Source organism: Panthera onca, chromosome D1, assembly GCF_046562875.1.
Source record: "Panthera onca isolate mPanOnc1 chromosome D1, mPanOnc1 haplotype 2, whole genome shotgun sequence".
Taxonomy (NCBI): Eukaryota; Metazoa; Chordata; class Mammalia; order Carnivora; family Felidae; genus Panthera; species Panthera onca.
The window spans coordinates 104,479,155-104,497,007 of NC_138348.1; the positions used below are offsets into that span (position 1 = coordinate 104,479,155).

The 17,853-nt window shown below is 40.6% G+C and overlaps 1 long non-coding RNA gene across 1 annotated transcript in view; it reads right to left on the reverse strand.

Annotated features, from left to right (window-relative positions):
- The window catches only part of LOC132660870 (uncharacterized), a 239,954-nt gene that overhangs the window by 112,090 nt on the left and 110,011 nt on the right, over positions 1 to 17,853 (reverse strand). Inside the window, exon 2 of the long non-coding RNA XR_009601935.3 lies at positions 6,402 to 6,580. This is a non-coding gene — a long non-coding RNA (uncharacterized LOC132660870). The remainder of the gene's footprint in view (positions 1 to 6,401; positions 6,581 to 17,853) is intronic.

Below are 17,853 nucleotides of genomic sequence, written 5' to 3' on the forward strand. Positions count from 1 at the left end.
GAGACACCCTACATACAAAGAAATGAAGGTAAAATGATAGATTTCTCATCATAATCAACACAAGGGAGAAGACAGTAGAGCAAAATAGTGAAAGAAAAAAAAAACCTGTCACCTAGAATTCTATACCCAGTGAAACTATCCTTTAAAACCAAAAATAAGATTAAGGACTTTTTCAGAAATATTAAGCCAGAAGAACTTATCATCAGCAGACTCAGACTATAAGAAATGTTAAGTCCTCAGGCAGAAGGAAAATGATACCAGATGGAAATCCTGATCTATACAAAAGAAAGAGAAACACTAGAAATAGTAATGAGATAGTTAAAATACAAAATTTCTTTGTAATTATTTAAATCTCTTTCAAAGATAACTGTTTAAACCAAAATTATAACAATGTTATAGATTTATAACATAGGTATAAGTAAAATTTATGACAATAGTCCAAAGAATGGGAGAAGAGAAATATAAGTAGACTACTTTAAACTTCTCTTAAGTGATGTATTATATCACTCGAAGGCAGACTACATTAGCTAAAGGTACATATTATAAACCCTAAGGCAAGCACTTAAGTAACAAAAGAATGAGTGACAACTAACAAGCTAAAAATGAGACATGATGGAATTATAAAAAACATTCAGTTCAAAACAAGTTATAAAAATTGAAGGCAACAACAACAAAAACAGATGGTACAAGGAGAAGAAAATAGCAAGATGATAGATTTTTTAACATAACAATATATTTTTTAAAACTTATATATGTATTTATTTTGAGAGAGAGTGACCACAAGCTGGATAGGGGCAAAGAAAAGGAGAGAATCCCAAGAAGGCTCTAAACTGTCAGCAAAGAGCCCAATGTGGGGCTCAAACTCATGAACTGTGAGATCATGACCTGAGCCGAAATCAAGAATCAGCACTTAACCAACTGAGCCACTCAGGCACCCCATCATCTGACTCTTGATCTCAGCTCAGGTTGTGATCTCACAGTTTTGACTTCAGCCTTGCATTGGGCTTCATGCTGGGCATGATACCTACTTTTTTTTTTTTTTTTTTTTTTTTTTTTTAAGGATTGCTTAAAAGGAAAAGGAGGAGGAGGAGGCAGCAGCAGGAACAGCAAAGATCACACAGGCTCAGCCTACAAAACCTAAAATATTTACTACCTGGCCAAAAAGTTTGCCAACCCCTTGTCTAAATACCCAAATGACAAGGCAGAGATTGTCCAATTAGATATAAAAATAAGGCTCAACCATATGCTACCTACAAGAAACCCTCTTTAAGTGTAAAATGCAAAAAGGTTAAAAGTAAATGGATGAAAAAATATACCACTAATCAACACTAAGTATGCTATCAATGCTTGTACTCATCAAAAGACAGTTGTTGTGGTTCTATTAGTATTAGAAAAAGTAAACATCAGAGCAAAAAACACTACCAAGGATAAAGAAGGTCATTTTGTAATGGTAATGGGGTCAATCCATCAGGAGGCTATAATGGTCCTGATAATGCTAATGTACTTAATAGACTTTCAAAATACATGAGGTAAAAACTGATAGAACCGTGAGGACCAATAAACCAATCCCTAATCGTCATCAGAGATTTCAATACCCATCTCTCAATAGTGAACAAAGTAAGAATACAGAAGACCTGAATAATACAATTAACCAATCTGACCTTACTGACATTTATAGAACATTGCATTCAAAAAGAATAGGATACACCTTCTTCATATGAATACAGAACATTTACCAAACTAAACTATTATTTTGGTTATGGAAAAGGTCTCAATAAATTTTAAAGGATTGAAGCCACATATATTACATTTTTGTCCATAATATAATTAAATGTGAAACCATTAACAGATTTCTGGGAAAAGCTCCAAATGTTTGAAACCAAATAATATACTGAGTCAAAAAAGAAAAATTAAAATTATTTTGAAATGAATGGGAAAAAAAACATATTAAACATACTAAGAGTTTCAGGACACAGTTAAAGCAGTACTAGGGTGAAATTTCGAGTACTAAATGTCAATATCATGAAAAAAGGGCTCAAGCAAATGGCTTCAGCTTCTATCTTAACTAGAAAAAGAAGAGCAAATTACACTTATAATAAACAGGATTAAGGAAATAAGTAATACCAGAATGAAAATCAATGAATGAGAAAACACAAAAACAATAGGAAAAAAACAGTAAGGTCTCCAGCCAAATTGATGAGGAGAAAAAAGAACCAAATTAGCAATATCAGGAATGAGAGAAATACCATCAATACAAATTCTACAGATATTAAAGGATAACAGGGGACCACTTCAAACTCCTCTATGCCGATAAGTTCAACAACTTACATGAAAAGGACAACTTTGAAAGACACAGGGGCGCCTGGGTGCCTCAGTTAGTTAAGCGTCCCACTCTTCTGGGCTCAGGTCCTGATCTCATGGTTTGTGAGTTTGAGTCTGGCCTCGGGCTATGCAATGACAGCATTGAGCCAGCTTGAAATTCTCTCTCTGCACCCCCTCCCCGCTTGCACACTCTCTCTCAAAATAAATAAACTTAAAAAAAGAAAGACACAAAATACCAAAGTTCATTCAAACAGCAACAGCCTATTATATAGCTCTATAGCTATTAGAGAAATTAAATTTGCAATCAAAAACATTTCAATAATGAAAACTATAGACCTAGATGGCTTCACTCATGAATTATACCAAATGTTTCTAGAAAATGGAGAGGAAGAAACACTTTCCAAGTCATTCTATGAGGTCACCAAGTACACTGATTACAAAATCAGATAAAGACTTTAGGAGAAAAGAAAATCATAGACCAATGTTCTTCATGAACATAAATATAACAAGTTTAAACAAATTAGCAAACCAAATCCAAAAAGATACAAAAAAGTTACTACAGCATGACCCAGTCAGATTTGTCCCAGAAATGCAAGGTTTGTTTAATATTTGAAATAAATTCACTATATTAAGAAAAAAAGAAAAAAAACCTTATATGATCATTTCAGTGGGTGAACCAATTGACAAAACCCATTCATGATAAAAATTCGTAGCAAAATGGAAAAGAAAATTCTTCAATCCATAATGATACTATCGAAAAAAAAAAAACCATAGCTAACACCATACTTAATGGTAAAAGACTGAATGCTTACCCTCTTGAGATCAGGAACAAAGCAAGGATATTCACTCTTACTGTTTCTATTCAACATTGGCCTAGAGGTTCTAGCTATTTCAATAAGAACAAGAAATAAAAAGCACCCAGACTGGAAAGGAGATAATCCTATCTTTTTTCTGCAGATGACATGATTGTCTAGGTAGAAAACACAGTGGAATATGCCCCAAAAAAGCTACTAGAATTGAAATTTTTGTATCATGTGCAATAGAATAAAAAATATAAAATACTTAGAAATAAATCTAACAACAGATATGCAACACTTCAACAATGAAAATTATAATACATTATCAAGAGAAATTAAAGACCTAATTATATGGATAGATAATACTATGATCACGGGTCAAACAACTCAATATTGTTATGATGTTAATTCTACCCAAATTGATCTATAGATTCATGCAATCCTGAAGAAATTCCAGCAAGCTGGTTTTAATATTCTTTTTTTAAAAAAAAAAGTTTTTTTATGTATTTTTGAGAGAGAGAGAGAGTGCGCGTGCGAGAGAGAGCAAGCAGGGGAGAGGCAGAGACAGAGGGTGATAAAGAGAATCCCAATCAGGCTCTGTCTGCACTCTTAGCACAGAGCTTGATGTGGGGCTCAAACTCAAGAACCATGAGATCATGACCTGAGCCGAAATCAAGAGTGAGACTGAGACACCCAGGTGTCCCTGATTCCAAAATTCTTATGGAAATCCAAAGGACTTAAAATAGCCAGAACAACTTTGAAAAAGAGCAACAAAGTGTGACAATTAACACTACCTGATTTCAAGACAGTTTGGTATTGGCGCCAAGATAAACAAATAGATCAGTGAAACTGAAGAGACAAGTCAGAAACAGACACACACATGTATTAACACCTGATTTTTGACAAAGGTACAAAGACAATTCAGTGGAGAAAAGGTAGTCTTTTTAACAAAAGATACTAGAGTAATTGCATATCTATGTATCTTCTCCCCCACCAAAGAAAGAACTTCAATCCATACTTTCCACTATTTAAAAACAAATTAACTAGGGGCGCCTAGGTGGCTCAGTCCATTGAGCATCTGATTCTTGATTTTGGCTGAGGTCATGGGATTGAGCCCCACACTGGATTCTGAGCTGGGTGTGGAGCCAGCTTGGGATTCTCTCTCCCTCTCTTTCTCTCTTAAAAGAAAATAAATAGAAATAAAATTTTTTAACATATTAACTCAAAATTCAGCACAGATGTCAACAGAAAACCTGAAACTACAGTATTTCTAGAAGACAATATAAGTGATAATATTTGTGATCTTGAGTTAAAGATTTAATTATGATGCTGAAAACACAATCGAAAAAGGAAAAAATTAATTGGATTTCATCAAAATTCAAAACTTCTGCTTTTCAAAAGACACTGTTAAGAGAATGAAAAGACAAACCACAGAATGAAAGAAGATATTTGCAAAACATATACCTGACAAAAGACTTATATCCAGAATATAGAAAGCTCTCTCAAAACCAAGAAGATAAGAAATGAATGAATGTCAAAAGAGTTAAATGGACACTTGAGCAAATCATACACAGAGATATCGAACATGCACATAAAATGATGCTTGACATCACTGTACTCTATGAAACTGCAAATTAAAACCAGGACAAAATGCACCTCCAACTATTAGAATGACTAATATTACGAAGACTGATCATGCCAACTGTTGGTAAAGATGCATGGAAACTGACACTCTCAATCATTGTTTGTAGGTGTGTAAAATGGTGCAGTTACTTTGGAAAACAGTTCGGCAATTTCTGTAAAAAATAAATATATACCTATCATTTGACTCAGCCATTCCATTCCGAGGTATTTACCCAATTTAAATGAAAGAATATGTCCACACTAATACTTGTACATGAATATTCACAATAGGTTTATTTGTAATAGCCTGGAACTGAAAAAACACCAAATATCCATTAATGTGTGACTAAGAAAACAAGCTGTGGTATATTCATGCTTTGGAACATTACTCTGCAATGAAAAGGAATGAACTCTTAACTCTTGAGATAACATAACTGTATGTCTCAAATAACTCAAAATAATTATGCTGAGTGAAGGAAGCCAGACAATAAAACAGAGTACAAAGGGGCACAGAAGTAACTTCTGGGGGTGCTAGATTCATTACCTTGATTTGTGGCTATGGTTTCACAGATATATACATGTCAAAAGTTTTCAAACTATACACTCTCAATGTGTACAATTTGTTATTTATGTGTGTATACACATATATACCAATTATATCCCAACAGAATGTCTTCAAACATTTAAACGTCAAATAAAAACGATCAGAAAGTTTCTGCACCATTCTGTGGCCCTTAATCTTGAAAAGGCAGCCTGCACAAAGACAGATTTCTATTAGATGAAGGCAGAAAACCTTGGTCTGTGAGACACTGCTGGGAGCAGAGATGATGCCCAGTGTGTCAGGCATGTGGGGGTTATTAATGCTTTTTTTCTCTCTTCTGCTCCTGTCATTTGGCTTAAATGGGGGCTAAAGAGTCTCCTAGGAACAACAACTGGACCCCCATCTGTGGAAGGCAAGAGATCATCAGGTATCCAATGCACTGGGGGTTTCCCAAGAGAAGTGAAAAAGAAGATGGGACCCAGGAGAGAGGGGGCTGTCACTGCAAGCCAGATGTAGCTTTAGGACTAAAGGATGGAGGGGAGTTGGTGACTCCAGATGCATCTTGCAGCTGTTATGGGAACTCAGCCCATGCCAGCCACCATGGTGCTGTGTGTGCCCTCCAGGAGAAAGGGGACAGTGTATGTGAACTGAAAGGGCTGATTCACAGAATTCGGTAGCACTCTGGGATCCGAGCCACCAGCTGAGACATGCTGTCTGTCTGAATCATAGCACCCTTGCCACTGAGTATAACAGTCCACCTCCTGGTAGAATGGGGAGCTGCCATGGCCTTGCCAACATCAAGGGCATCCTCTGCCTTTTGTGGAGCTCCTGCAGAGCTACCCCGAGGTGGAGCAAAGAGAATTCAACCCAACTCAACGAGATGGATAGCACTGGCCTGGGCTACACAGAAGTGAAAGGACTCAAGGCAGAGGAGAGATCTGGGTCAAGCAGCTCTAACAAGGGAGCCCAGGCAACAATCCTGAATGCTTCCCACCACCAAAGCCCTCACTGGAGTAAAATGTAGAGAGAAATAATAATCCCCACTTTCTTCCAAAGAAAGCATTATTGCCCAGGTGACCCAGAGGTAGACTGCTCTGAGGAGGCAGTGATAGACTTACAGTTCTGCAGCAGGAAGGCCCCAGGGACCTGGAACAAGCAGTCATGGTATAGATGACCAGCACAAGGCAATGCTCTCACCAACGGCTCAGGAGGCCTGGGCAGGCTAACTTAGGCCAGTGAGGACCGGGGCTAATGCCTGACGCATTTAAGACAACCTCTGGAGAATTCCCGGAGACACCTAGGAGCAAGAACTACAAATCAATCCATACATCTTGGATACAATTATACGGTGACCATCAAAATTGAAGTTTTAGTATTAGTATGATGCATTTCTAACCACAGGATAGAATATAACTGAAATTAACCTGAATTAGTACCCCAATTAACAGGAGTATATTTTCCTCCTATAAGAGAAAAGGAAGTACAACAACAAAACCCTCCCAATGTGGTGGTCCATATTCAGAGATACATGCCTGGAGATCAGAATAGATTCAGACTGATCTCCTCCAGTGATAATTCTGCAAAATGATATAATATACCCACATAACATCCACACAATCATCCATGGTTTAAACAAAAGTATAAACTAAAACTTCTCAACTATTTTCATTATGAGGTGTTTTTTTGTTTTTTTTTTTAATATTTGTCTGTTGGGTCCTCTATACTTAAGTGACCCTGCAGGTCCCAGTGAGTAAAAGATCTACCGTGTGTGGGTATTAGTGATGGAGGGAGTTCCTGCTCACTCTTTTGTTAACAGGATAACAGAATAAAACTTTACGAGAATTAGACAGCAGGAGAAACACATGATGGAAAGAGGCAGAAAGCCCTGGAGTTGTTGTCGACGTGACATTTTAAACTCTGTGCTTTTCGGGAGCACCTGCCCAGTGGAGACAGAACCATCTCCAAACATCCTGACAGTTCAAAGTAACATAAACAACAAAAACTGGCACTGCAATACATCATTCTCGTGCTTCCTCTTTTATCCCTAAGACTAAATATTTTTGAATATCCATCTGATGTGCTAACGAATGAACGCAGTCCATTCTTTCCATAAACAAACGGTTTTGTTAAGAATTCAAATCAGACATGGAAGAAACCTCCCATTTGCCGGTTGCTAACATAGCTTCACCACGACATATATTCTTACACAATCCAATTCAGCAAAGTCTCCTTCTCTTAGCTGGAGATGCCAGGTTTGGATGGCGTATGTTTAATCTAGCCAAGAGAACATATTTCTTCCCTGAAACACGGCCTTGACAGCAAGGCAAAGTGTGATTAAGTTGTGTCACAAATAGGTGCGGCTCAATCCATCTGGCAAAAGGGAGTCTATGCTGCCTAATTAGAAAATTTAATGATCTGATCTGATCAAACATCCGTTTACAGTTTTGATAAGTAAAATCGCCCAATTAGATTACTGCAAATGGGTGTGAGCTAGTGTCCTAACACAACTCCCAGAGCCAAGAGTATGGACCTTGGGATGATGAGATTTGTACACATTTAGGTCAGCAGCACATATTATAGCAAAGAAATGATGCACGACTTTCTGAAGCTTCTTGGCCAGTAACTTGTGAAATGCTGATCTGATTTGCTTGGAAATTTTTAAAATAATTGGCTCCTGCTGGCTGAGGCCCCATGCCAACACCGCATGGTAATTCATTCGTGACATTCCTAGAAGAGAGAATCTGCCGGAAGAGCTGCAGTAATATGTTTAGGGAATAATCATGCCACCTCCGAATAGGATGCATAAAAGGAAGCAAACAGCAGGAGGCCAGCAGAGAGGCCTCTGGGTTTCCAGGGAAAAGATTCTCAATTTAAATGGAAATTGTATGACTGTTCCTTCTTTCTTCCTTCTCGAACTCCAAGTAAGACACTAGCTGGGACCATTTCATGATCAAGTATACAATCCCAGAAATAATTATTTAGGTCTCCTGGATTTGCTATTTATTTCCCAAAGCTCTGGAGACTATGATAGTGACTTAGCAAAGAATCCATTTGAGGCATCATGTTCTGAGCTTTTATAGATGTCGCTTGATTCTTTGGGAAGCTTTGCAAGAAAATGCAGGCACCCTTTAAGAAACAAAGAAAACCACCGAGGTAATCAAACTCCTCTGGAAATAGTAAGGATTTATTGTAGCTCAGAGCTGGAGTAAGGGAATTCACAGAGAAACATGTACCCAGATCATGAATGAAACAAATAACAGAACTAGAATAACTCTCTTAAAAAACGAAAAGAAGGGTGGAAGGGAGGGACAAAGCAAGCTTCAAGAAAAGAGTCAAGGGAAGAAATGTGAAGAAAGGCAGTATCAGAAACTCTGAGTGACAGAAAAGTTCAAGGGAGAACAAGGTTGTTCCAGTACCACACTGAACGTCTGAATAAGGCATTTCATGCCAGTTTTTTAAAAAAATATAATTTATTGTCAAATTGGTTTCCATACAACACCCAGTCCTCATCCCAACATGCCATTTATTCTTAACAACACACTGCCAGATGCCCATTTTCAAATTCCATCTTTTGGGGTTTCCCACCTATAAGAATGAAGAAAGAACAGTAACCAGTGGTCTAGGGGTGAGAAAAACAAGATGGAATCTGAACATTGGAAATGGCAAGAAAAACAGCCCATTCTAATAATGTCCCAAAGTAAATGACTTAACTGGTGGACCTTCAGCTCCAAGCACACTGGAAGACCAGTACAAGGAGAATGGAAGAAATGGTGACTGGAACTCTAGCAAAAGCTGGCCAGAGTTGAGGGTTGAGTAGACCAACTAGGACTAGTCATGACCACCCAAATGTGAGAGACTACAATAAACTCCATCATCGGTTTCTACGGAGTCCTATCTGGTGGAACAGACAAAAACATCTCCAGTGGCTTGTAGGCAGGGACAATTCTTGGGAGAGGTAGTTAAGTGACACGGATTCTGAGTTAGGGTAGATGTTGGACTCTTACAAGTAGAACACAGCAACCAAGGGAAGAGGAGTCCCAAAATATTAGGTGATTTAAGATTAAGGTCCAGGATTACTGACTTGGAATCAGAGCCAGGCTCCAAGACAAGGGTCCTGGGAGAAAACTGGCCCCCTACATTGTGATGTGTAAAGGAGGTAGAGTTGGTTGCTTATCTAGTGCCTAAAGCTCTGATAATTCCTTTTTGAAGACAGGTGGTCTGACCTGGGGAGTGGAATGCCTCCCCTCACCCTCAGGGAAAGGAGTTTTCAATACATCCTGAAACCTGGTTCTTAAGGCTCAAGGACTGGATAAGGCTGAGCACACAGCAGGCATGTTATTATTGCTGGCAGATGGCTAGGCTGATTCAGGCAAGGAAGCTAATAAGAATCTACACACCAGGAGTCTCCAAATTCCCCCAATTTGGAGACAGCTTCTTAGAGAGATAAAGTCGAGATATATATATACACAGGACCTGGGGTCTAACAGAGACTTTCTTATTTATTTATGAATGCAACTGCATGAGAAGTATTACAAAGGTATAAAAATCAGATCATATTCAATTATGTATTTAATGGATAAAAATGTAATGACAGGAAATTCATCCTGTCCCAGAAAATCCACAATATAAAGAGGCAAAACCATAGATCATCAGGAAAATGATACCCTAAAATGTCATTAAGAAAATAATAAATATTCAGTGGCCATTACTATGTGTTCAACAGTGTGCTAGGTTATGTGGGAAATTTAAGAATAAATAAGGTGTGGTTCCTGAACTCAAGGGACTTTTAAACTAATAGTGAGGAGACAGGGGTCAGGGAGGAGCTAAAACATATTAAGCACTGCAGGTTCTGCCTGTGCCCCTCGGACCCCTTGTGCTCATGCTGGAACCACAGAAGGCCACTCTGCCCACGTGTGCAGCAGGCTAGCAGAGCTGAGGAATAACCCCCTGGGAGCAGCCCTTAGCCAATGACTCCTACGAGTTAACGTATAAATATCCCAACTCCTTTGCCCCTCAGGTGGGAGAACTCTGAGGCATGTGTTTTGTACTGAGTCCAAGAATTTCCTCATGGGCTTAAGCTCCAGGCAACCACTGTGATACTGACTTATTAAGAGCCTTTACTGTCTGTCTGCCTTCCTCCACTCCATTACTGGTACCCTTGCATTTCCCCAATAAATGAATTGTACTTGAATCCTTGTTTTAAAGTCAGCTTCTCAGGGACTCCAAACCAAGACAAGCACCTACTGTGTACTATACTAGATAATTTACATTCATTAACTCATTTCGTTCCTTTAGTAAATAGCTAAAGAAAAATATCTCATTATAACACTTTACTGCTTGAGATTCTGCGTTAGTCCTCTATCACACTGAGGACTTAGAAAAAATAAAGGTGTATCATCGTGTAGTGGACACAAATGAGGCAGCCTCCTGGCCCCTAATCATTCCCCTAGTGGCTATCTTAGCTATCAGCCCCTCCTTTGGGTACCCGCATCTCACCCATCTCCAAAAAGAGGCTTTAAAGGGAGCCACCAATCACAGAATCCTGCTTCCCCTGCACATGGTGTGGGTATGTGACTCAAGAAGGACAGATCAGTCTTTGGTGGGTAGTTTTACAAATACCAAGAAAAGCCAGCTCCTTTCTCTGCCATGGTGAACTGATAAATGGTGGATGCCTGGGAGCACTAAGGCCACATGTCTAGGCTCACTGAGACAAAGTTCATCTTTGGTGAGGAGGGCAGAACCAACACAAAGAAAAGCAGACAGAGGTAGCAGATGGAGAGAAAGGAAGTTGTAGGGGCTGTTTGCCTCTGAAGCCAGACTGACCCCTGCCCTTCTTTGGTTTTCACTGTAAGACAATGATATTTTCTTAATCAAAGTCAGATAAAGTTGGATTCCTGCCACTTGGAATAGAAAGATACCTGCCTAATGCACACAACATCACATAGACTATGGAATGACTTGCTCAGCATTTATCCTGACACGGTATAGAAGGCAGAGGTTGGAAATAAAATCATAAATTTCCCAGGATCTCTTATACGTGGAGCTCTGGATATGACTTAGATACCACTAACCAGAACAGCCAAGGGAGCCTTTGTTGCAGAACTGAGCTGAACAGGAAGAAAGAAGCAGGATACAGAACAACCACTTGTGGGTGCTGATTAGACAGAGGTAAGGCTCTTCTACAGTCAGTAGCTTCTTAATTTGGGAGGTGCTTCCTAACTCAACAGCTTTCTGAACTGGGGAGGCAGTTTTCCTGATCATGCCAGCAGCTGAGTGCTTCTAAGACTTGACCATTATTCCTTGCAATAATTTTGTAGCACCTAACCTCCTGTATTAAAATCCTTCCTGCTTGCACTAAATAGAGAAGATTCCATTATTGGTATGTGAGCTCCGACGGATACACTTGGCCCTTCATAGCCTCTTGCTGTCTACTTCTTATTCTCTGACCCTTCCTCCCCCCTCTCCTCCTCCCTGTTCCAGCCACACTGAATGACTTGGTGTTTCACAAACATACCCATGTGGTGATGCCCATTGGATAATGAGAAATGTAAGTCTAGCTTTGGGAAGGGAATTCTAGGCTAGAAAGATTCAGGAATCAGCTACATGGAATGATACATAGTGTGGATGGACTTCAAACAGAGGATGAGATGTCTGCAAAATAAACTTCAGGGAATGTCTGCATTTAAGGAGCACAAAGACAAAAAGAGAAGTTGAAGCAAGCCCTGAGGGTGGTCAAAAACACTGGAGGAGAAGACACGGTCATGGAAACCAGTGGAGACCAAGATCCACAACAACACCACTACAGAGAGAGGTGAGGAAAGACATTCAGCAGGCAGGGTAGGTTTCTGATGATGTTAGTGGAGGTGGTAAGGATGGAGCCCAAAGAGATGGGTAGTGAGGAAGCAGAGGTAATGTGTGGAACAAAGGGAGAAAGAGTAAGAGTGTCATCACAGGTTTTACTATTTTGTTAGAAAGAGATTCCCTCCAAGCACTACCAGCACCACACCTGCCTCAGTCTGATATACTTGGTAGAGTCCCCAGCCTAACAGTTTTCGTACATGTGAAATGTGTTCCCACTTCCAATAAAAAAGATGAGGGGGAAAAGAAGAGCCAAAGACAAAAATGTTTAGATAAATTTAAAAACTAAAATCAAAAAAATTTAATAAAACAATTAAAGGGAGAGAAGCAGACCATGCTCTCTGTTCAGTCCCCCACCTCCAGGCTCACGCTCTTTCTGGCCCCGCTACTATTCTTCGTCACAAAAAGACCCATAGTTCCAAAATGCCTCTCACTCTCTCAGGACTGTCACAAGTAGGGCTGCCTTCTTGTGTGTCAGCGCTTGAAAGACCACCGCCCTGTGGGTAGAAATGTCTCCCTTAAAGATGAGGATCCTGGGGTCAACCACAGGCAAGAACCAGCACTCACACAGGTAGGACTCGAGAAGGAACTTCGGTCTGAGACTCAGCCCCCAAGATCTAGTCTCCAGCGGCAGGAGCACCTGCCTGAATCACACCTGTGCTCCTGACAGGTACTGACTACAGATGGCCTCTGCTGCACAGGGCAGTGAGCCAGATACGAAGGTGAATTCACTGTATTCGACAGCAGATCATCTCATGGTCTTCATTCTCTGTCTCTCCTTTGTTCCCCCACCTGTCTCAGCTATGCAGGGAGGCTCTAGTAAAGGGTCCTGTGTCAATTCTTGGACTGCTGTGAAAGGGTTATGATTTTACCCAAGGACAGGTTAGAAGCCCCCCATACCAGTGGACTTCTAGCCCTTGAACTGCGCCTCCTCACTCTTTCTCCAAATACACTCTGATGTCAGAGCATTTCCCTTGCCCAGTACCAAGTTTTATTTCATCCTCTCTCAAGGGCCTGTTCAGGGAAAAGCATCACAATCATACATACATGAGGGTCAGAGTAACTCTACGTTCCATATATTCCATACATCAATTTGTTCACTCAATTATTCAATTTGTTGAGAATGTTCTCCATTTGAGGCATTGTGCTAGACGCTGGGACATAATGGCAACGAGGCACATTTCTTCGAGAAAGTTTCATGAAAAAAACTTCAAGAAGTTTCTCCATCTAGTGATGTTCCAGAATCTTCTAAGAATAGGAAGACTATAGTAGCCCCATCCATGCTTCAAACGCCTTTCTCTACAAAGTTGCTTTGAATGATGGGGGGTGAGAAGTGCACCTGTGAGAGGTGTGCAGTCAGTCGACCATGACCAGTTTCCATTCACTGGAGCATATGCACATTGGCTTTGTGGTCATTCAGGAATGACCCACTACCCACCCCAGGCCCTCCTACCCACGGAGGATGTGCTGCCTGGAGGGGTTAACTATGAAACACTATGAAAAAGGTGTGTACAAAGCCCTGGAGCTAAACTGAGACTATCTTTTCCTGGGGGAGGAAAGATAAGGAAAAGTAATCCTAAACAGAATGTTTACACACAAAGGAGACATTAAAATTAGTGTGTTTTCACAGAGAGCAAACATTTTAAAATGTGAGCCAGAAAGGAGGTAACTAGTGAGTGGAAAATCTGAGGCATGTGGGGGACAGATTCCAGATCCAACCAGAATCTGAGGGTAACTTTGGAGAGAAGGAGGGATTCGTCTCCTCTAGGGACCAAAAAAATAAAAGGAAGACAGAGAAGGATGGCCCTACCACCCTAACAGATTCTGATTGGAAGAATACACATTGCAGGAATTCAGATACAAAGGGGTAGTGGACACTGCTGAATTTTGGTTGTACAAAAAGTCCAACAATCTTTCCAGTTAGTGGGCTTCCGTTTGTGTGTAGTGGTAACTGAGGCAATGCCTGCCCCTCTGCCACTGAAGAGGAAGAGGGGAAATAGCCTCACATCACCTTACCCTATTCCACTAGTTCCTGAAAGCCAGGGTATGACCCATGACATATGTTCAATCAGAAGCTCCTCCTCGATCTTTCAATGAGGTGAGTGTGACCTAAAAGTGAAGGGGAGACATATTAGTTACCTATAGCTGCATAACAAATTACCCCAAAATTTAGTGGCTTAAAACAACAAATATTTATTCTCTCTGTTTCTGTTGGTCAGGAATTCAGAAGGGGCTTAGCTGGGTGGCTCTGGCTCAAGATCCCCCATGAGATTTCAGTCAAGATTTTGGCTGGGCCTGCAGTCACCTAAAGGCTTGACTCAGGTTAATGACCCACTTCCAAGATGGTGGACTCACATGACTATTATCAAGGGCCACAGTTCTTCATTGGCTGTTTGTAGGAGGCCTCCTTTCCTCTCCATAAGGACCACTCCATAGGGCTTTTTGAGTGACCTTATGGCATGGCAGTTGGTTTTCCCCAGAACAAATGATCCAAAAGAAAGGCAAAAACCATTATGTCCCCAGGAACACATACACTGTCATTTCCACTATATCCCATTGGAGACACAGGAGAGCCCTATCCAGTGTATGCCAGGGGTGTGAGAACCAGAGGTGAAGATCATCAAGGGCCATTTCTGAAGCTGGCTACCATAGTCCCTCATGGTCACTGGCTGTCCAGCACGAGTGTCCTACAGTGGTTGCAGTAGTGCCACAAACAGCAGCCACGGGAGGATGTAGTCATACTCCTGCAGCCCAGCCTCCAGACCATCTGTGAGTTTTGCTTACTTCCCAAGCTTGCTCCTCCAGCCTCTTATGAATTCTGTTGGTCTCCACATCCTTATAAACCTCTTGTCTTGCTCAAAGCAACAAGGCTACTTTCCATTGTTTGTGATCAAAAGCTAAATGGAACAGATTACGGCCTCCAGGAAGGTATAAATGAGCTCATGTGACAGTAAGGGAGACGACAGAACTGAGGTCAGAGCTGTTAAGTTTAAGAAAGCTCACCATGGGGGATACGAGGGGGTATCCAAAAGGAAAATCTAAGAACGGTTGAGGACCATGGGGACCAACAGGAATTTGTGTAAGACTCCATTGAGAAATCAATATGGAATAGATTGTTCTTTTTTGTTTTACTTAAAACAGCAAAACACCCTCCTCCCCTTTTAGTGGAGGTCTCCTAGGGTCACTGAGGACTGTACAAACTGCAGAGCCCAGACTAACTCAGAAACTTAGGAGATTTCACATTTTTATTAATTTATTTTGGACCTCAGGTGCAGAGGATTAAGTCATACTTCTTATATTTTCCATTCTAACCACTATCTTATGCATTTATTCTCCTTTATTCACATATTCACCTCCCCACTCCCATCCCTACAGTTAGTCATCCTAATGGCTCAATCTATATCTGTTTACTTATATGTATTAATGCAAATGGGTACTGTTTTGTATGCATGCATTTTTAATTTGTGTAAATGTTGTGTTATACATCTCATTCTATGTCCTACTTTTTTCACAAGCTGTTTTTAATTCATTCACCTATGTTGCTCATAGATGAACAAAATTCATCTATGTTGTTATATTTACATCTAATCAATGGCTGCTAACTGCTGCAGAGGCTTCCATGGTATATATGCACCACATGTTACCTTCCCATTCTCTCAGGAATGGATGCCCAAGATGCATTTAACTCCTCACCATCACAACAAATAACTCTGCTGTGAGCATACATGTCCCCTTTGCAATATATCTCTTGCACTGGAATGAATGGGTCATAGGGTATGAGTATACTTAATTTGATGAAGCCATGCCTGATTGCTCTCCAGAATGCCTCCACAAGTCCACTCCCACTAGAGGTACATGAAGGTTAAAAGTTTAACTTAAAGATTCATGGCCAGTATTCTGGCATCATAGGAGCAGCCTCTGGGTGTCTCCAACCTTGACTAAAACTATCTTTTACTTAGAGTTATATGTTCAGTTTCTGCTCCCATTACAACGTTTTCCATGCCCACCGCCCCCCGCCCCAGTGCAATGCCCGCTCCTTTACCATCACTAAACACATCCCATAATAAGTCTCAGGATATAAAGGAATGAACAGAAGACTACTGATGGAACTTTTGCCTCCAACTTAGTCCTACCTACCTCATTGCTCCCTTCTTCTGAGCTCTCAGATTTTCAGATGCACGTAGACCACTAATGAGCACTGAATGAGAAGTTTTCTAATAAAAGCAAACTTCCCTCAACTTCTAACTTGGCACTAAGTATATTGCTTGAGTCCTCCTTTTCACCCAGCAACAATAAACTAGATGACCACCAAAATTATATGTTCTCCATTATATGCTCCCAGATTTATCTGGGGAAAGGCAAAAGCAAAATGATGAAAAGGTCAAAGGAAGGGTAGGCCAGCACAACAGGCTTCCCAGTTAACGAGTATGGAAATGTAAGGTTACAGAGAAAAAGTGGATTATCTGATCCTGGAAAATAAAGAAGATGAGTTAGCCAAAGCAGATTGGACTTCAAACCACCACCCACATAAGCAGAGAGCCCAAATAGCTTCTCCAGTTATAATCGATGTTCCATCATGAATAAGTTAACATTAGATGGGGTTTATAAAAACCCCATCTAAAAAAATTATACTTTTACAAAATAATCTTACCAGTTTCCAACAAACTTCAAGGAATTAGGACAGCTATACCTCATACCCCCTAGTTATGACAGATGGAACTCAGGGTCAAAGAATTTTTAATGACTTGCCTGCGATCACATTGGTTAGCTGTAGAGCTGAAAACCAAATGCAAATTCCAGTCTGGGATCTGGAAATGTGATTTGTAGCAATGCAAAATTCCACTGTTGTAAAAGAATTTGGAGTCCAAGTGGAGTTTAATATAATGGAATCTGATTCACATACAATATTCATTGTTGCAAGAAACATTTAAAGTGGGACATTTATGCCTGATGCTTCCAATTTGGAGGTACTGTATACTGGAGGAGAAAGGCAAGAGGAGATAATAGTTGTTTCTTAAGGAAAATCTATAGTTCTTTTCCTCTTTCACCTGTTTACTAGCCAACAGACGAGGTAATCTCTCCCAAGGCTTTAAATAGATTATCTCGTGTCCCCCTCAAGATCAGAAGAGGCTGCTTCTCTTCACACACTGCTGTGCACACACATATCCAGCAGTTCTGGGAGCTCCCCAAGGGTGGGTGCAGTCTCCTTGGACCCCCAGTGTTCAGAGACAGACAGGGCAGGGCTTCCAGGCTGGGGATCTGCAGTCCATGCTGAGAAGAGAAAGATAAAAAACACCATGGTTCTAGGGGCCCAGGCAACAGTCTGTTGCAGAAGAGAAAAAAAAAATGTGTGTGATTGTAGAGACAGAAGAGACCACCTGCTCTGAAGATGTGCAGTGTCTTGCCAAAACTCCTCCCTGAGCCCTGTGGAGTAATTTCAGGTCCAAATCCTGCTGTCTGTGATGCTACTCCACATACTTCACTTTGGGGACTGGAAGAGAAGATCCTTCTCATGGTTCCTCCCAGCCCCAGGGACCCCTGATGCTGACCTCTGACCTCTAACTTCTGGCCACTCACTACCCATCTACCAGCAGAGTCCCTGTGGTTAACAGAGACCAGCTTAGGCATGAATAATCACCCTTGATGTCTTCTCCAGGCTCCTACAGTTTTTTTAATGATGAGAAAGAATCTGTTTGAGAGGTGATGCAGGTA